Genomic DNA, 21,267 nt, shown 5'->3' on the forward strand with positions numbered 1-21,267 from the left:
AGAAAGGTGAAAGATAAGTGGTGTCCAAGTTAGAAGGAAGGCAACATACACAAAGATGGCTAAATTATCTACAAAAACAAGAAGCATATACAAAGACCAATGAGACAAGAGACAGATTGGAACCAGCTGACAGGCACCTCGGCCCACACAGGAGTGAAGCAGATGGACAGACGATAAACTCAGACCAAGCGACAAAAACTATGTCAGTGGATGAGCAGTCAGAAAATATGAAGCAGGTGCAGTCCAGTCCAACAAAGCCACCAACTGTTGCCTCAGAAATTACAAATGATTTTAACTGGCTCCATTCTGACACATCTTAAACCAATAGACTAACAAAAACAAACAAAATAACAAGTGCAATATTCAAAGCTTCATGAAAGCTGTACTTTTTGGAAGTTTGTACTAAATTGCATTGACTCCCCAAGCATTCTGCAGCAAAAGGGAAATAGTTAAACCATACATGGAAATTAGCACTACAAATATGTAAATACTGCACACGCAAGCTGATAAACTACAAAACGGAATCAGTAAAGTCTCTGTTAGGTGGATCACTACTCTACTGCTGCTAATGAGTTCTTACACGATAACTCTTCCAGGCTGCAGCTAATAGGTCAGGGTCAATGAGGGGGCTGTCTGGATCTGCTGGAAATTGGAAATCCCCCCTTTTCAGTGGAATAATTGATGGCAGTCGTGTTTGCCTGATGAGTGGACTGGAATACAACGGCTTCAGTTTGCGTTCAAATTGTTCTTGTTCAGTCTGTTAATCATAAAACTCAGTAAGAAGGGATGTGATTGGCTGTTGTCAGGGTTTTCTGGTTGTTGTTTTTTTGCAGTAGAGAACTAGGTCAAAGGTCAAAGTTACCTTCCAAGTAAACAACATAAAACAGAGCACGCTTTGTACTGCTGTGCACTACAAATGTATCCGTGGTTAAGAAAAATCTACGAGTCATATATTTTTTCTAAAAGTACAGTTCATATAATATTTTACTTATCATTTTTGCCATCACATTTAACTTCTGCCTTAAACTATATGACACGAAAAACAATCAGTATACCCTTGTGCAACTGTACTGTCATATTTTGAACAGAACAAACTTTGGATAAAAGGACTAAAAACATCATACTTGAAACAGTTTATTTGGTAGATGTGTTGGAATCCAATATTCCTACCTTTGTGAAGACTTAATCCTTTTATTGGTCTGTTGACATTATATCAAAGAGGTGTTTTGTCCTGCAGATGCTGTGGGAAGCAGTGGTGTTGTATTGTACTGCATTCCATTGATATATGTGTTTTTCCATCTCCGTTTATCCTCATGGGGAGGATAAAAGGTCACTGCTTCGGATAATGAGATGTCACTGTCATCCAATTTATTGTCCGCCAAAGCATAGAGTACCGGAACCAGTAATGGATTTTATGTGTTTATGTACTCATCATATAACAAGTGAGCCAAATAAATAATGAAATAAGATAATCAAAATCCTATTTGGTTAAACAGGATTAACAGTTTGACTGGATAACTCAGTAAAACTATGAAAAGCTTGTTTTAATTAGATGAGGATGGGTTCAGGGTTTTACTCAACAAAGTTATCCAGATTATTCAATGTATTACACTCGCAACTTATGAAAATGGTAAGATATTTAACAGACAACATGATCTGTTTGTCAGGACCTTGTGGATGAAAACAGCAGTTTGTGGAGTAGCAGGGATTCAATGCCTCACATAATATGAATACAATAAGTGGGAGAAAGCACAGTTTATCCCTCATGGCCACGAGTAGCAGGCTGAAATAAATCTTTTCCTCGGTCAGTGGCATTTGATTTATTTATAAAAATATAATAACTTGAGAGTAGTTAACTTATTTTGTTTTTGTTTTTTTTTGCAGCTTTTTTTTTAAACTCTTGCAAAAACTCATCATGTACATTAAATGTTGAGTATGCTAGTCCAAATTAAATCAATATCAATCATTTATACAAATGAATCATGTATTTAATTCTTTTGTGCATTCTTTTCTTTTCTTTTCTTTTCTTTTCTTTTCTTTTCTTTTCTTTTCTTTTCTTTTCTTTTCTTTTCTTTTCTTTTCTTTTCTTTGTTTTGTTACAAACAGTTAATTGCTTGCAGAGCCCCAGACCAATATAATTTTGCTGTACCTGTTGGCTGCACAATTTGTGACGCAAATTTCAAAACTATGATAATCCTTCTGATGGAAGCCTCAGTCTGTTTTTCCATGCCACAGTCCTCAGACTCCAGACCTCGGATCAGTGTTGATCGCTCAGCCACCATAATCCCTTTACAGTTAGGCCCCGCCTACTCAACCAGATGACCGACAGCCGGCTCCTCCAATGACGCGGCAGCCGACACCGTCTGGTCTCGTCCCTCTCCTCCTCCTCCCCCTCCTTCTCCTGTCTTGACCGAATTTGTTGCTCTCCGGTCCCGCTTGTCCGTGTCTGGTCTCTTCGGTGAGCCGAGGAACAACGCGTTGAGGTCCCAATCATGGAAGACGACAACATAATAAAGCCAGTTTGACTTGGGGAGAGCTTCCAAGGTGAGTTTGGTGATTTAAAGTGTTTCAAACCGGGGAGGGGAAATTAGCGGCTCGAAAGCTGCGGGCGAAAAGTTTGTCCGCCTCGCTCCACGGGACAGGAGGGAATTGAGGGAAATTTACTCCAATGTTGTTCACAGTGGGGATGCGTCATGCGTGCTAGCTTGCATGTTGGTCTCTCTTCTTTTTTTTGTAATTTTTTTTTTTTTTTTTTTTTTTTTTTTTAGCCTGTTTTAGCACCTGAAACTCTTTCTGTGTAGATGTGTTTTAGACATAGCCTCTGCCTTTTAACTGTGCCTCCCACAGTGTCCCATACATGGATGGCATTAAGTGTTTTGTAATGGTATGTCTGTCTGAGATAAGCGGAACGTGAGCAGTTTTCTTCTCCTGTGAATGAAACATGTTGCTTCATCTGTTTTCTGGCTTCACATTTCATTGAGACCTTGTGGAAGTTGTTGGAAGCAAGTGTGTGATATTACGATATTTGGCTTTCTTTAAATGTGTCATTGGTAAGAATCACCACAGACCCCACGATTTGATATTTCGATGACCCCTTAACTCGCGATGCAACGGTATCATTGAAATAATAAAGTATCGATACTTGGCCTCATTGTATCGATGCAATGTTGCTATGCAAAATATTGTGATACTATGCTGTATTTTGTTTTCCTCCACTCTTTATAATTACTACTGTGATTAAGGGACTTGCACAAAAACATAATCTCTGATTTGATAGCCTGCAGTACTTGCTATTTATGTGGCTTGTGTTTGGTTTGTGATCTGTATCTTGATGTGTGTGCAAGCACTGTATATTTGTGTTTTTCGAGACATAGTGAGCTCAAAAAGTAAAAAAAAACAACTGTTTTTGCTTTGGGTCTTACGCAATTGTTTTGTTTCTGGATTTTAAACACAAGCACAGAAACGCATTTGGCAGAGTATAAATGAAGCGTTGGAATCATGTCAACCAAAAGCACTTGTTGATGTGACGGACTAGATTAGTCTTTATCCTGCTCTTTTGTGTTGCATACTTGCAAAGTTATTGTTCCAGGCCAACAGTGAAAGTTGAATGCACTGAGTAGACAATTAAAAATAAATACTGCACACACTTGAGCGTGTTGAGAGTGGGACGGAGAAAGACGGAGACAGTGGGACGGGGTCTCGCTGCAGATGTGCATTCCTCTCGCCAGTGGAGTGATCAAGCCTTTAAATAGAGCTCGACAGGAATGCAAACAGGCCAAGCAGAAAGATGAAGCCTGGGGGCGACTCTGGAGTAGGACAGGGAACGTAGGTGGTAGAAAGAATTAAGAGAAATGAGCCAAGTTTGCTCTTCTCAAACGTCTCCCCATTAGAAGGGGAATGTGGGTCAAAGGCCGTCCTATAACGTCACTCTTCTACAGCTTGAAGCTATTAGGAAAGTCAAAGTTTAGGTATTAAGGAGGAACATTTAAACCTGGCGGGGCTGGTGTTCTTGCATCAGTAATGCTTTGCATGTATATCAGTGGCAGAATTTGTACTCCACCCACCGATCCTGGAGCGTGATGTTGTTTTTACACTTGCGTTTGTCCACCAGGCTGGCCTGTGATGCTTCAAAGACGTGATACACTGAAATGCACAGACACAGTCCGCTTTATTTGCCAGGTGTGTTTATGCAAACAAGGAATTTGACTGGTTTCTAGTTGCACTGAACGCACTCGCCCACTTAGCCGTGATCAATGTTCAGGAATACAGTGACGTGTATTAAAGACAAGGTCAAATATAATATAATGATATATAAAAATATATATCATGTTGGACTGAGCACAAAATGACAATTTTCATTCATTTAAGTATCCGGTTGTTTGCATTTACTGTATGTTGTGCGCATAGAGCGTGTTAGAGATGGGGAACAATGCAACGTTGTCCCTTCACACGTTGCTGTTTGACTGGGATCGGTTCAGTCTCAAATGTCTTTACCATTTTTGACTTTGCTGCTATTTTAGGAAGGTGACTTGTCGTGGTTGGTTGCTCGAGAGTTGGAAGAGAAGAGTTCCTACTCGGAGAGCGTAGTTTGCTGTCTGTCATTTGACCAATAAGAGCCCAGTTTCCTACTGCACTTCAGGAAAACTGAAAAGCAGAACTGCTTAAGCCACCCTTTTGATGTTAATGTGTCCCAGGCTTTCGGTGGTTCCCCGTTTCATTGCTGTCTATTAGTTTGCTTTAAAATCCATTCAGCTGTGCAGGTACATTCAGCTAATTGTTGTTTTGTCTCAGCCAGAGTCACTATGTTTCTCTGCGGAAAGAAGAGCCAAACACGTGGCCACTCGCTGCAGTATCTGTGTCAATTACAACAGTGTTTACTGTTCATGGATTGTACTTCAGAGTCTGGGTGATCCATTCAGGATGATGTGTCTCAGTTTGAACATCAGCTCTTGCACTGGCTTGACCACTTCACCACTATGAAATGAAATGTACACAGAATAAGAAAAATGAGAGGCACCTTGCTGTTTACCTCTGGGAAGTTGGCCTACCCACGGATTAAAGGTTCCGGTATCTATAAAAGGAAAACTTGAGCGTATTTTTGCTTTACAAACATTTTGACTGGAGATGAAACTGAAAAATAGTGGGAACAAATGTTCTCTTTTGAACTTACAGGGCTGTAGACATATCCAAAAAAGACTGGGAAATCCAAGGGGCTCAGATTTCTGAGAAGAGTGAAACACCTTAATTCAAGCATCGCTGACACATACGTGTTTTGGCTGACACCCTTGTCAGGATGTCAGATATATTGCATAATGTAGTTTTGTGATAAAAATATTAATGAAAATCCTACAATTGTATCCACTGAGGCTTTAAGGGACCTATTATTCTCATTTTCAGTTTTTACATTCTGGGACTCCACCAGAGAAGCTTTGCATGATTTACAGGTCATAAAAAAACGATTTAGATATCTTACACTGACTCTTTATGCAACCCCTTGGTTCATTCTCTGTCTGAAATGGGCCATTTTAAGTTCCTGTCTCTTTAAGGCTGACCTCCCTACATTTGTCAGCCTTGTATATGCTATGTGACATAAAATACGGAAACAAATAATAGGTCCTTTTTAAGGTATCTTTTACATTGAGGTTTGGCGTTGAGCTGTCGTGTTATGTGTTGAGGTGGATGACTAAGAGATAAGATGACTGAGTTTAAAATTATTCACTGGAACACATTTATCAAGAGAATTCTCTTGAATTCAGTATTGTAGTATTTTTTTTTAAGATTTAAAAAGCTATCAAGTAATCACATGATCAATCACTAATCATAAATACTCTAGAGAGGAATAAGCTATCAGATGCAGGGATTTAACATACATCTATTCCAATGTTCTGTTAAAAGTCTATCTTATTTTAACAAGCCTTACAAAGACGGGCCGAGACCTGTATAGTCTAATGTATTTGACTTCTGTTCATTTTATGTACAGCTCAGTTCAGTCCAACTCACCTCCAGACACCTCGTTCTAGGTTGAGAAAGGTACTGTTACTCAGCTCGCCTTTTGCTTTGCCTGATTCCCTGCAGACAGCTCTCACTGGCAGCCCAATCTATGGACTAGCCAAAAACCACATGTGCACACGCACACACACACACACACGCACACGCACGCACACACACACGCACACGCACGCACACACACACGCACGCACACACACACGCACACACACTGGCTCCACACAGACCTTGAGAGACGCATGCATGCACATAAAAATGTATCGACATAAGCTCAGAAGATCCACTGCCTTTGTGCGCACACACACACACACACACACACACACACACACACACACACCCCCTTAATCACACGCACACAGAGCTAAACGCAGTCCAAGCCTCCATACTCTTCTCCACACTCATATTTCACTAGTCACACACAGAGGGCCCACAGCAATCAACTTTAAATTAGACAGAAAGCTGCTCCAAGAACTGGAGTGCTGCTTGCCAGGTCTGAGGCCATACTGTTCTTATGTGCGTATGCGAGAGACAGACACAGAAAGAGGCAGCTCTTGATATGAAACCAACTTTGAGGGGCCTGGATTGGGGTACTTGCACTCCTCTGTGCTGCTGTTCATGCAGTTTACTAGGAGCTCTGCTGTAAGAGTTCTAAGTCTTTAACCCCAACCTGGCTTGTTTCACTTCTTATCCTATGATTGTCTACATTTGATTCAGTTCCCAAAACGCCAAGCCACTTAAGTTGGTTGAGGCCTTCGGGGCTTGGAACTGGGCGACAGTGATAGTGAAAGTGTAATGTTTGCTGTATAGTGAGGATGTTTCCATCAAAGAAAGAAGTGAGGCCTTTTCTACTCTGCCTACAATAAACGTCTCCCGGTGGGACGGCTGGACACATAATGGTGGCTCTGAAATGGAACCCTACACTCACTCTTTGACGACTGGAACCTGAAGTTTGTAGCATCTGTTTTAGATACAAGAACTTATTTTTGCCGTTTTTGACTCCGTCGTATACGACATGATTTGGCCTGTTTCAGTATATATGTTCATACAACTACTCAAGAACCTAAGTATTTCCTAAAAAATGATTCCAGAACTGAAGAATGTTCAGAGGTGAAGGTTTATTTTTAAATCACACGAAAAAGCTACATGACATCAATATGGAAAAGTGAACTTCCAGAGCCATGATAGAGCTCTATTGCAAGTGTGTTTTAAAAGAGAAAGCAGCTCAATACAGATGTATGATTATGGCTCAAGAGTCACCATCTTCTTTCTGCTGTCAATCACTCTCATACCTACCTGCTGTCTGCACAAGTATCCTCTTTCACACTACATCTTAAGACCAAATTAAGGCATCATCTTTGTCAGTGAGAAGCCCGGGTGGAGACTGTGGAGGCTGACGGCGGGCGTCTGTGTCGGTGTCTTTTTCACTTTTCTGTATTTACCTGAACATTCCATAACATCGGCTGTAAGGGAAGAAGCTGTAGGTGTATGAGGTTTCAAACTGCACTCGGATCAGTTTTTAAACATGTTCAAAGTTGTCTTTAGTTCAATGTGGCCATGGATAGCCATCACCTGTCCTTCAGAAATAGTTGTATTCTGCTTTACCCACAGTTTGCATCATTTCTAACACACATCTCAGTTTCCAAAGAAAAGACAATGCTTACATTGTTGATTTCATAGATGTTTGTTTCTCGTGCCACCCGAAAGGATGGTATTGGTTTACAAGTGAGACAATATTACATAGAGTATAATAGGTGAAGGAAAGATAATACGTATAATTTGTGCTGGTTCTTTGCATTGATTAGGAACTTAGGGTGTAGCCAAAGCAAACTAATATGAAAAAAAAGAAAAGAAATCCAGGTATTGTTTATTTTGCAATTGCATAACTGCAAAACGTAAACAACATATAAATCCTATTTATAGTATTTTTGCGTGACTCTTAAATTCTTCAGTGTCTAAACAACCCACAAGCAATACACAGCGGTCAGTAATCCTAACAGCATCACGATAATCCCGTCAGATTTGTTGTGTCTCGTTTTTTAATCTATTGTTTTTTGGCTTTGTGTTTCTGGTCATTTTCCTTTATGCAAAGGGGGCTTGTTTTATTGAAGCATCCATGTGGAGGGATGAATGGTAGTTTCAGGGAAGATAAATGTCAAAGAAGGCGCTTCCCTCCTGTGCAAATGCTCTGTATAGGCCCCAAGACCGCTACAGGCTTCCTCACAGGAAACTGTTGTTTTTATCTGTTTGTCACAGAGAAGAATGGACGCAAAATTTGCTGCCAACTTTTCCCATCTTTATTAATGAAAAGAGGTTGCGTAAGGTTTGATTGTGAGCAGAATATCCAGAAAAATTAATAACCATGTGAGTGTGAAATTTGCTGGGCATGTCTGACATATTGCTGCAGTGCTGCCTGTGAAAGCAACATCTATTAGGTTAGCCGCATACACTGTAACTATTCTGTCCAACGCTGTGTTGACTTTGAAAATAGAGCTAACTGGGGAGATTATTACAGTTTGGCAGAATGTTAGTCTGTGCTGGAAAAACACTCCATTGATTGCTTTGGTATAAAGGTTGACGTCCAAATCATGGGTGGTTACTTGCCAAACCAGCATGAAGAATACAGAGGATTGATTTACAAGCTGGTGTGGTGAAAAGGTACCAGATTTTTGGCACGTTGGTATTGACTCCCACCCTGCAGGTGTTCATGTTTACCGTGACTGCCATCTCAAAAATGTTCTATTTGCGAACGACCATCTTGTTATTTGAAGAGGTTCATTATGCAGCCTGACTGTGCCGTCTCAGTGGGGTTTATTTTCAGAGACAGGGAAGAGATCTGGGAGCTAAAGGTTAGAGAGCTGGAGCTCTTATCTTTGCCTTTGATCAGTGGTTGAGATTGCACTGGTTTTATTCTCGTCTCCATACAAATTATAGTCCAAGACTTTAAAATTGCGCTTTGCGTCCACTGGCCACATACAATAAATAACGTACACTTTTCATGACCGTTTCCTCCAGATGTATGGATTTTGTAAGTTGCTTTTGCTTTTATTTCTTCAATACTCAAAACTTAAAACAGCAAACCGTGATCCCTTCAATGTGGCCTGTAGACACTGTTGGCCAGGTTTGAACATCTGGACATCTGATCCAGAAAGGCTACAGCGGGGCTAAATCTCAGACAGTGTTGATCATTCATTCTATTTTTGGAGCTTTAAGAGATACTCCCATGTTCAGAGATTAAGGTGAAGTCAGACTGCAGGCTCTGATAACCTGCATTGTGGGGAAACATGGCGCCATCAGCTGTCAAAGAAGTTCACAGTCAGATCCCCAACTGTGGCACAAGTGTTTGGAAAGGGACATTTCCTCGTGGGAATAATGAATGTGTGTCTTTGTGTCTAAAACACTCCTGTGTTCAGTTATTTTACATAACTGAATACATTTGACCAAAACCTCTGTCAACACGGTGCAGAATGGCTTTTTACAAACATGTTGCACATAAACGTACAGTAGGTTCTTGAACATTTTGTTTTTTCACTTTTTTGTGACATTTTACAGAAAAGCGATTCAACCATAAAGGTTGATTATTACTCAGTTGCAGCTCGGGCTGTGACAAAAAAATACGCAACGCCGCATTACTGCGACAATGCTAACCGCATAAAAAGTAATGATTCAGAATGTTTTGGAATAACCAGCAAGAAGACTGAACGTTTTGTTAATTTATTTCAACACAGTATATTGTAGCTTCGCCTGAAAAGTGTCTGTGTCGGGACAACTAACAGATTAACAGCCATTTTTGCAGTGTATGCAAATTTAACAGCAAATTTAGGAGAATTTTTCATTGTTTTACACTGTATTTTCAACTAGGATAAACAAATAGCAGAGGTTGTAAGTTTGCAATTTTGTATGGATTATTTTCTTACTGTGGTGAAATCCAAGTAATTCTTCTTGTTTATTGTGATGAATGTACAAGCTTGGGGCAATTTTTTTTCTTTTCTATGGAGGTTGCTCTTTGTCCTGCACAACAAAAACATGCACTGATAGATCCAGTTGTGCAGACACTGCAAGACAGACACTAAAAGAGAGGAGCTTAGGCGGTTGGCACAGACCTAAAACATTCCTTTAACTCTTTGTGTTGCTGTGGGCAAAGCTAAAATGCAACGGTGGGTGGTCTAGGTTTGAAAACGTCATCACTCATGCCTTTGGTAGCAGCATCATCTCCGTATCTAGAAGTGTGAGAGGATTCAAAGACAGAAACGTATGTGATGCAGCTCAGCACAAACAGTTTCACTGCGTTGTCTTCATGTGTTTCTGCTGCAAAGAGGCGACTATTTTTACTGGTCTGGTCGTCCATAATTGATATACGTGTCTGTTTAAATTATGACAGTCAAGTTAGGAAGTAACAAAAAGGAAAAAGGTCTCGGGTGGCAAAAGTGTGTGTGTGTGTGTGTGTGTGTGTGTGTGTGTGTGATGACGTAACTCTGTTGGAATGTCTATGGCAAATAAGTATGAACCTGTGCCAACACTGAACACGCATCTTCTATCTTTTCCCTTTTCTCCTCTCCTCTCCTTTCACTTTTGTTTCTCCCCTGCTGTTGCTTCCTTTTCTTTCCCCCTCCATTTCTCTTTGCTTCGCCCTTTTTATTGTTTTATTTGTTCTCTGTCTCTGCATTGAACTCCTCGCCACACTTTACCCCCCCTCCCCCCTGCTTGCCTCTGCTGTGTTTGTTGTCTTCATGGAGAATTGGCAGTCTTTAAGGATGATAAATGGGCGTTATCGAGCATGGTGATCATATCTGATTTGGCAGACAGGTGACAGAAACAAATCAGACACTCGCAATGTTTCTCAGATCATGTTTACACTGCAGCGAGTTCAGCAGTGTTCACATTCTCATTTGTATTTATAGAATTGAATGACAACCGCTGTCCAGTATTGTGTTACTGCTTCAGTAGCCGGCTTTCACCATAAGGATGGGATCAGAACACCGTTATGATGATGTGTTGTGTCTTCTGCCTTCACATGTATGACAACTATGTCATGTATTAGTACTATTTCATGCACATAAAAGAGGGAGCTGCATATAATACTGTTAAGAGGAGACTTCCATGGCACCCGGTGTTTTGTGGGAAATTCATAAATACATTATGTGGCCTGATATAATTATCTGATCTCAATATGAACTTATATTACTACCGGATTTAAACAGGGCCTGTTTTAGCCACATATGTTCTGATTTGTGCACTTTGTTTTGTCAGTATATGTACTGTAGTAACAAGGACTCATTTATATTCAATTATTGGCCTATTTTGTGATTCTACTTTAAAAAAAAAGAATGTTTTTTGGGGTCTTTAGATCATTTGTAGGTAGTTCAAGAGTAATTTTTTTTTTTATCTTTCCATGTTCATTGTATGTTGTTAGATCTTTTTGGATGTTTAGATATCAATCAGTGTGTAAAGGCTAAATCTAAGTATTTTTAAAACAAAATGTAATAAATAGGTTATAATATATTACTGAATATATTGAGTTCCTTAGTGAAGGACATATGAATTGCTGGGAATTTGTGGCAATTTGTGGCAATAGGTTTGAGTGTCTGAGTTTATAGTCTCACTTTATCAAATTGACCTTTATTGCACAGTTGAATGTAGTTGGCTAAATATGGCTGCCAACTGCACTTTGTTGACATTTTTTTGCCTTTTGGAGACAGTTTTATAGCCTCTGTTAGGGTTGGTTGCAATGAGTCAAGTTGGTAATGTTGACATCTGCATTTCAAAGACCCTGCTCTGCGCTTAAAAAAAAAAATTAAAAAATATCCTTCAATCTAGAAGAGATCGATGTGATAAATGATCCTTATTCTTTGTTTGCTTCTTTGTCAGGTCAGTGCACACAAGGATTCAACTTTTAGATTGAATGTTAAATATCATTTTAAGGGACCAAACAGTTATTCAGCTGAACTGTGAACAAAGGTGTTACCAAAAACTGTATCAATAAATCTGATAGAAAATTATGAAAATGCGCTTATATTGGATTAAATAGCACAACCGAAAATGTTGGCAGGAAGTAACATGCCCCTGTATCTCGGATTAGATAAACCATATGGTGACCGTATGGACTCTGTTTAGTACATTATTTTGAAATGAAGGCTTTTCTGTGGGTCAACATTGGGCTAATATGTTAGATAACAGCAGTAGGAGACGGCAACAGCACGGGGCAAAGTGTGTTTTACCTTCATAATATCCGTTGCTCACCTGTGTGAAACTAATCTCAACAAAATGGCAGCAGAAACTTGTAGATTCAGACCAACTTGTATTATTTTACACGCGTACTTAATGCTGAATTATCAGAAGATGTGGTAGAGTGCATGCTCTAACGATACAATGTCTTTGGAAGAGGTGACTGTCATGAAACAAAACTAAGGCTTTACAGTAATGTGGCCATGTAGCGTGCTCCCTGGTTTAGCAGACTTGAACCCTCGCTGTGCTCCCGCCTTTGATCTTTAACAGGCTTTTTAATCTGGCTTTCTGGATCTCTCCAGGGACGCACACACATACATAAAACATGTACACACAAACACAGGGTGTCTCAAGATCAACAAACTTTGAAACCAAATCATGGCGGCGCACTGTAAATCAGCCCACTATCTGCTTCGCCATCTCGAGCAAACTGCTTGCACAGTCTGCTGTTTGTGAGCCGGGTCTGTGTTGCCGGGCCGAACAGCCTGATGAGGGCTCTCTCTTTATTTGTCACTCATTTATTCTGAAAGAAACTTTGTTAGCTTGCATTGCATCCTGCTTCCAGCAGATAATTCTAATCGTAATGAGCTTTTCTTTTTTTTTTTTTCTTCTTTTTTTCTTGCAGAAGCCTCCCGAACAATTAAAATCCAACCTACACAGCCTCCTGTATTAGTTCACATGCAGTAGGTTTGCTGTGCAGTTTGATCTTGTCTGAATACAGTTCAGATAATCATGTGTACTACTTACTTCAGCCTGGGCTATAAAAGGTCTGGTGCTCCACTGTCTGCTTTGATTGAATAGTTTTCCCGTGGATCCGTCCATGTAAACTGCAGCTGTGTGCATGTTTTGCCTCAGTGTGCAGTGTTAGTGAATGGAGTCTGTTTCCTTTGCTGCGTGATCGTTTTGCCTGATCCAGTCTAAGAGGGTTGGTTTCAGCTTGGTATAAAGACCAAGCCACAAAAATGGCTTTTTTTTTGTTCTGTTTTAATGGTAGTTTACATCTTTTGTTCAAAAGGATATAAGGTAGCCGGCCAGCCTGTGTCACCCTTTTTTTTTTTTTTTTTGTATAAGAACTGCTTTGTGTGTCACAAAACATTTAAAGCAAGGTGACGAGGTGTGAGACAATTAGAAGAAACAAAGTAATCCAGCTGTTTATTGAGTTAATCCAGCTGTTACCTCACTTGTTTTGTTAGTATTGCTTCTTTTCAGCCCTTTTACTATAAGCGAATATCCTTCAATGTTTTTTTTTTTTTTTTGGTGTGTTTCCCTGTCTTTCTGCTTCTTTCCTTGCACTTTTCTTTCTCCTGTTGTCTGCCTTTCTTCCCTCCATCCTGCTCCTTCTTTCCTTCTTCTTTTCAACTGCCTTTCCTCTCTCTTTCGGTCTCAAATTCAATGCCATTACATAACAATCTGCACTAAATTAAACATCAGCAATCCCAAAAGAATAGGATTTAGAAAAAGCAAATCCTTTGCATAACATTACTCCCTGTGGTCAAATGATTTTAAATACATCATGCTTACATCTTAGTTTTGCTTTTACAGAATTGAAAAATGAAAACATGTGGCATACCCCAAAGGGGCTAATAAGCAGGATTTATTCTGTTGGTCGTTCTTTTTATGATATGTGTTTTGTTTTTCATATTTCCATTTGTTTTTGATTTGCTTACTTTGGTGTGAAGTGCTCATTAACTTGTTTTTTTTGTTGTGTGCCTCCATTGTTGGTGTGAAAGCTCATTGTGCTGATGTTTTTCCAACATACTTACCAGTAAGTGATTATCTTTGTTGGCTATAAACTTGGTTATTGAACCTCAATATCTTTCTGGTACCAGCTAAAATGAGTCTTTAGCTTTGAATACAGAAGACTGTCAAGTATTGGTCAGAGTCCGAGTTATTTTCAATAATTCTTTTGAATTTCAAGATCCTTTTTGTCAGGTAAAGGTCTTTTGCATCTGCTTGTGAACAGACACGATATGGTTAGAAAACGTTGGCTGTGTTTATATATGTTAAAATGAGGTGTCAGTGTTCACCCTCTAGACATATAAAACACACCACTTCCTGTTTACACTTGAGTTTGCCTATGGAAGTCCAACCAAGCCTTGTATTTAGTTATGGACTATTTACATTCAGTCGGTGTTCTGTTCAGCGAAGTTTATGACAGCAGGCATTCATTATGTGAAAATGTGGAGTACATTAAGATTATTCTGCTTCCCTCTTGCCTTTGTCTCTTTTCCAGCAGCATTTTTGAGAAGACAGTCAGACAGTAGTAATCAAGAAAGCACGACGCTTTCATATTTATACCCTCTTTGGATTTCTTTTCCCGGGTTTGTAGTGTGCTGTGACTGGAGGTTAAACTTTCCACTTCACTGGGCCTTTGTGTTTAGTTGAATGACCACTGAGTTTAAACAAAGAGCGATTTCACCCTGTCTCTTCTTCTGCCACCGTTTCACACACTTCTGGTTCATCACTTTTTTTTTTTTTTTTTTTCTGTCACTCGTTATTGTTGTTTTCTTTCATCTCAGTAGGTCTGTTTTTTATTTTTTATTTATATTTTTTTTTAATCTTAAATCACTTTCTCTCATCTCCATTCTGTTCCCAATTTAACTCCCTACCTGCCTCTCTGAGCATGTTAGGACAGTAAGTCTGCCAGGCCGTAGTGCTGTAATGGGGAAAGCATGGAGTTCCCAGCAGAGTGACTCATCACTCAAGCGAACAGGGGTCGTGTATGTGTGCGTGTAGGACGGTCAAAGTGTGCGTGGGTGGTAGGGGGTGGGATTTCTATGGTGTGTGTGTGTGTGTGTGTGTGTGTGTGTGTGTGTGTGTGTGTGTGTGCGTGCCCTAACATGTTTGTGTAATTTGGGTGTATATGTTTCCCATGTTTTCCTTCCTGATGAACACATGGGAGAAACTCTCTGTTGGCTGTGTGAAGCTCATCTGTTGATGAAAGTCAGGCACAAACAAACATACTAACGTCCTATATGGTGCCTTGAGGAAAAGAAATATCTTTTTAAATCTTAGGCTTCGCAGACTTATGGCATATTCACTACATGTCTTACTTATGTATGCTATATGTTGTTATTCAAACATTTTTTTGAAACATTTTTTTAGATGAATTCAAAAGTTCCATCATTTGTTATGCGAGTGATGCCATCAGGGTTTTCCCTGGTTTCTGAAGGGCTTAGGGACTGTGGTAGCGGTTGGGGGTGGAGGCCAGTTATTTCATTAAAATGAGGTGTGTTTGTTTGTATTTTGACTATTAGGATTTAAAGAGGAAGTATTACTTTGATTTTAAAGAAAAAGTCTTGACATAACAAAATTGAGTCAAGTTATCAGATGCTCGTTCTCTACTTATGTGTGACTGAGTTTTGACAAGCGTTCGGCATGTTACTTGAAAAACTTCTCTACGTCCTGCTACATTACAGATGACTTCACTAATTACTCATCAGAAGACGTAACAGACTGCGTTACCTTTGTGACTCATTACCGTCGGATGCCTTTAAACAACTCCAAATCCTTCACGCTTGTATTTAACGTGTAAACATAGACAATGAGACACTGTGATGTAACAAGCAGGCGGTCCTACTAACTGGAAGGATTTAGTGACCATCCAGCAGCCGATAACTTAATCTTGGTTAAGGCACACTGGTCTCCAGGAGTCCTGACCCCGAGCTGTCCATTCTGCTTCTGTACAGAAGACAAAGCGACTCCTGAATGTGTACACATACCTGTGGCTAATATTTTAAAGCCAGCCAAGAACGCACAACATTTAAATAAAACAACATTTCTCTTTTGGTAGAGGTGAATGTCCTCCCGCCGGCTCCCCCCTCCTAGAACAGGTTGACAGACTGATGTCCCACACGTGTCTGTCCACCAAACGCACAGAACGTCCAGTCAGGGTTCAAAGGCTGTGCCTTGTGTGTGTTTAGTTATTCTCAAATGTATTTTTCTCTTCACTGATAGTAGTCGCTTTCTGAGCCTCCAGGATGATTAATCCTTGAATTGACTTTGTCTCCTTCAGTGATGGACGAATTACATTTACTGAATTTGTGGAACAACTTTCAGGTACTTGTATGCGAGCATTTTGATTTTACGCTACTTTACACTCATATCCCACCATACTTCAGAGGGAAATTACATTTATTTGACAGTTATAGTCACTAGTTATACATGTTATAATGCAGTACCATCATATCAATGTACCCAGTTGTACATAAAGAATTTTAAAGTGGCTCCACATTGAAAAACAGCATGTGAAAACTTACTTGTATAACATCTTCACATCTTATATTTTGAGACTGTGGTATTTCTACTTTTACTTTCTTTCACTGTAATGACATTGTGTCAATGTGGACAAATGACAATATTCCTGAAGTACAAACAATCCAGTTCATCATATTTTTTGTGTATATATATATTCATGCAGCTGTGTGTTTCTCAGTGTTGCATAAAACAGCAATCTCCAACTATCTGCTTCATGTCTTTATAATTGCTCCCAGCAGTAGAATGGCGCCAGTCAAATGTACATGGACGCGCGCGCACACTCACACACTCTCTCTCTCACACACACACACACACACACACACACACACACACACACACACACACACACACACACACACACACACACACACTGCTCACACAGCAGATCATCAGAGCAGTGTGGCAGAGCAGAACTCGGCAGAGGTTGCTGGCCAGCCAACTTGCTGGCTTATTGACTTGGTCTGAGTTTGATACAGCTATCATCGTGTTTGTGCGTGAATGTCTTCATGCATTTGATATCATGTACATTGGGGCTTGGACAATAAGCCGCCAAATGACACAGGGTTGATCTATGTATCGCGGTTCGAGTTAAGCGATTTTGTTTGTAACGTAAATGCAGCTGTTTCAGTAATAGAATCACAGCTCCTTTGTCTTACTGTTTCTGATGATGGGCTGGCTGTGCGGGGCTAGTAATTGATCACACAGCAGATTTGTATACGTGTGTCTGTGAGCACGCCTGTGGCTGTGTCTGTCTATGTGTAAGGCTTTGTCGGATAACAGAGAGCAGATGTGGGTGGGTAGGTGGGTGTATGTTTAAAGAGCTTGTCATTGGCTCATACAGAGCAGATGTTTGTTGGACCATCATCGTCCTATGACTGCTAGTTCTGAGTAAAACGGTTCTGCTACATTTCAGTTGCTGAACCAAACAGCCTCAACTAGACTCGCAACACAACAACAGAATAGAGCACTTGCGTGCAGTCGCACACTGTTCGCATGTGTGATTCGTCAGAGCGCAGCGGTAGACGTGTTGGCATTTGTTTAAGTCAGGATACAGATAACTGAGAGTTTTAACTTGGACACTATGGAAGACGATGGAATTTTCCAAACCGCAGTAATAAAACGTTGCGGTTTACGGTAATAATCTGGTGCTGCCAACTGACTCCAGTTGAACGTAGTCCAAACAGTTAAGCATCGTTAAACACAGCCAGAAATGTTGAGTAGTGAGATCACATCTACAGCTGATTTTGTTCGTGGAAAAGTTTCCTTTGTCACCTCTTTGCATTCTGTTTTTTTTTTTTTCTCGATTCACTTCACATCCACTAGACAACCAGAACTTGTAGACAAATGTCACCTGAATTTTAGGGTTCTTTTCATCACGATTTGGTCGACATTCTTTTTTCTAATTACCTGCACCACCTTTTTGAAGGAGCAGGAGCTGATGTTTGTTTATCGTCCGCTGCGCTCTGATACTAGTACACCATGCAACGCGCTCTTTTGAGGAAGAACAGCTACACATCCAACTGAAAGTTTAAGACCGTACTGATATTTACACACCTAATGCACGGTGTGCAGACTTGAAAACACCTCAGTTTAGAATAGTGGCTCCACACAATGTTGTGTTGTAGCATATTTGTTCTACAAATCTGTGGTACTCGCTGAACAATGAATTCAGTGTATACTGTTACACCCCTTGGAGAAGGTTTGCCATGGCTGGTGTTGGCAGCCAAGGAGGTTCCATTGGACAACATCTGGTTGGCCACTCGGTTTGTGGTCATTTGGTTCTCTCGGAGGAGTACTTGAGAGCCACTAAGCTGGAACGAAATGTCTTGGCTTATATAAGTGATTTTAAATGCAGACTTTATGAAGCTGGTTACCAAGCAAGAGAGAAGTTGGATATATTACTGGAAAACAGAAAAACCTTCTCTTTAGGTCACAGAAATGACTTCAGTGCTGGAGATCAAACCTTTTCCTGTAATCTGCAGAACAGCGGATTTCTGATTCTAAAAAAATATCTAAAAAATATGCTTCATGATTACATTTTTGTCACCTAAACAATGCTTACTATTCCGTGTCTCACTATATAAGTAACAAAATTACATTGATACTGTTAGCAGAGTACATGAACTCTTCTACCCATCTTTCCGGGGTTTTACAGCGCCAATAAATTCCTTGATTCACGTCCACATGTGGATGTCGGTTCGATGTATTTATCAGATGACCAATACTGTCATGTCACATAGTTAAAAATAGATGTCTGCGCATACCCGATCTTGCTCAGTATGGAGACCATTTCATTCAATAAAGTGTTTTTTTTTTGGTGCTGATTTACAGTATCAACGTGACGGGGTGTATATGTGATGTGATGTGATGTGACATCCAGAACTACAAAATGATTTGACGTTTCATCTGTCAACTAACAGTTTGCTATTTATTTGCTCAGAAGATTTAGCTACAGATTCTCCACGGTCAGCAGTGTGACTCTGACAGTCTTCAACTGTTCTTGAACCCCCAGAGCTTCTTCAGCTCTCCTTTTTTTAATTTTTTTTATTTTTTTTAGCACCCCTATGGCTGTGCACACATGGGGATTCAAATCCTGGCTGGGGTTAGAGTTAGCATATGTTGGTGTTTACTGTGGCACTGGCAGCCAGGGTCATTTTTTTTTTTCTTCTCATGCCTCTTAAGCAGTGTAATATAAACATCTAACACCTTGCTGCATGCAGGTGATTGATGTGTTGGGGTTAAGCAGCTGTCATTTACTACAGCTCAGTTTAACTCTTCCCCCTCCATCATCACAATCCTCCAGTTAATAACTGAATTGAATAAGTCACCAGATGTCAGCACATGCCCTACTGAGGAAAGAGGAACCAGCTGAGAAATTCAGCTGATGTCCGTGGCTGAGAACATCTGACATTGGCTTAAATTTAACTGGTCATCAATTATTAATAGCCAATCAGATTTTCACACTTTTTTCCTTGCCAATACAGTGACTCAGCCAGGCAGGTACAAGGCGGACTTCAGTATGAAGTTTATTCTCTGAAACTTTAAGTTTAGAGGCTTGAATAAAAAGTTACACACAAACACACACACAAAATTAGATCTAAAATAATTAATAATTGTATTTATGACTATTTTCTGACTTACAAAATGTGAAAAAAAAAATCTCCGACAATTTCTTAGGCTCCAAGATTGATGCCTTTTCTCTATGTATTCTCTATCTTTAAATTTGTTTTATGTATGATAAATTACTATGAAACTGTGACACTGACAAAAAAAAGCACATCATCATATGTGCAACTGCAAATGTTTGGCATTTTTTTTTTGATAAATGACTAAAACAATTCATCAAATTTAATGATACATTTTGTGGGGAACACCCAATTTGCTATCTACTAATTGTTTCAAACCTAAAACCTATAAATTGGGATTAAAGGCACTGCAGACAACACGTATACAATCAGAGTCCATCGCTGCAATACGATTTAGCCCAGTCTGTGAGTGTTGTCCACGTGAACTCACAAAAGTGCGGCACCAGAGTCTTTACTAAATCAAGTAGCAGACACGATTGACATTTTTTATTTATTTATTTGTTTCAGTCGAATTTATATTGATTAGTTAAAGCATAATGTACGTTGTGGTTGTTCTATGACTTTTGGGTATGTTACTGATTTGTGAACAAACGAAACAGGGTCTATGAAACCAAAGAACAATCATTATTTAACCATCAAAACGGGTGACATCACAGGTTTACTGGCTGGATAATTTGTTTGTTGATCATTTTTCACTGTCTTGTTGTGTATGTGGTGCTGAATGCTCTGTATAAGTGTGTCCGTTTCATTGCAGTGTTTCATTTGTCTCTGTGACTGTCTGCTCACATGCACACACACAGAATAACAAACACAAATGTACACACCAGGCCAAGGAACGTGTGTAAATTGGTGTGCGTATGTGTTTGTGTTTAGTTCAGACTTCATCCCATTATACATTTCAATGTGTGTTTGTTTATATGGAAGGTTGGCTTCACTATTACAAACCTTTATGCTTCCAGGATTGCGGTCTTCATTCAACTATTGTGTGTGTGTGTGTGTGTGTGTGTGTGTGTGTGTGTGTGTGTGTGTGTGTACGCGCGCATAGCTGGCATATGGTAGCCATCTTGCCCTCGCGGCAGAGCTGGAGGAAATTCCAGCGTTGTAGAGCCTAGGCCAAGATACTGCCACTGCCACTGCCACACACACACACACACATCCAGAACAGTACAGGTTTGTGATACGTGCGCCAAACTCACACACAAAGTATTATTTTTACTTTTGAAAGGACTAACAAGTTGATGGAAAATTCTCCTTTCAGTAATGGGCCAAAAGCTGTTTTGTATTTAATATTCCTCTTCTTTCTGTCCAATGTACTTTCTTGCGCTCTCTCTCTCTCTCTCTCTCTCTCTCACACACACACACACACACACACACACACACACACACACACACACACACACACACACACACTCTGGCCTTGCTCTGTGGATTGGCTAGGTGCTATCTCTGTACACACATGGCAGCCATTAGTCATTGCGTGTTTAGGCTTGGGCAGAAGTTGGAAGTAAGCCTCGCAGTTCGACCGCTGGATACTTCTGGCACGGTCCAGATGCTGTAGGGTCTGTTTCTCGGTTTTCAATGTCAGCCATGGCCTAACATATTTATATAGGCCTATCGTCCATTTATCATGCTATATATGCTTGTCGAACATTACGTCTTTATATTATATTAGCATTATGCTCCTATTCTGCATTAC

The 21,267-nt window shown here is 40.0% G+C and overlaps 1 protein-coding gene across 1 annotated transcript in view; it reads left to right on the forward strand.

The window, feature by feature from the left end:
- Positions 1 to 2,431: 2,431 nt before the first annotated feature.
- il11ra (interleukin 11 receptor subunit alpha) overlaps positions 2,432 to 21,267 on the forward strand; it is a 47,111-nt gene continuing 28,275 nt past the window's right edge. The window contains exon 1 of the mRNA XM_069162269.1: positions 2,432 to 2,544. The gene's annotated coding sequence lies outside the window, so the exon portion shown is untranslated. The remainder of the gene's footprint in view (positions 2,545 to 21,267) is intronic.

Source organism: Embiotoca jacksoni, unplaced genomic scaffold, assembly GCF_022577435.1.
Source record: "Embiotoca jacksoni isolate LCO1_2020_lvr unplaced genomic scaffold, fEmbJac1.0.p SCAF_10, whole genome shotgun sequence".
Taxonomy (NCBI): Eukaryota; Metazoa; Chordata; class Actinopteri; family Embiotocidae; genus Embiotoca; species Embiotoca jacksoni.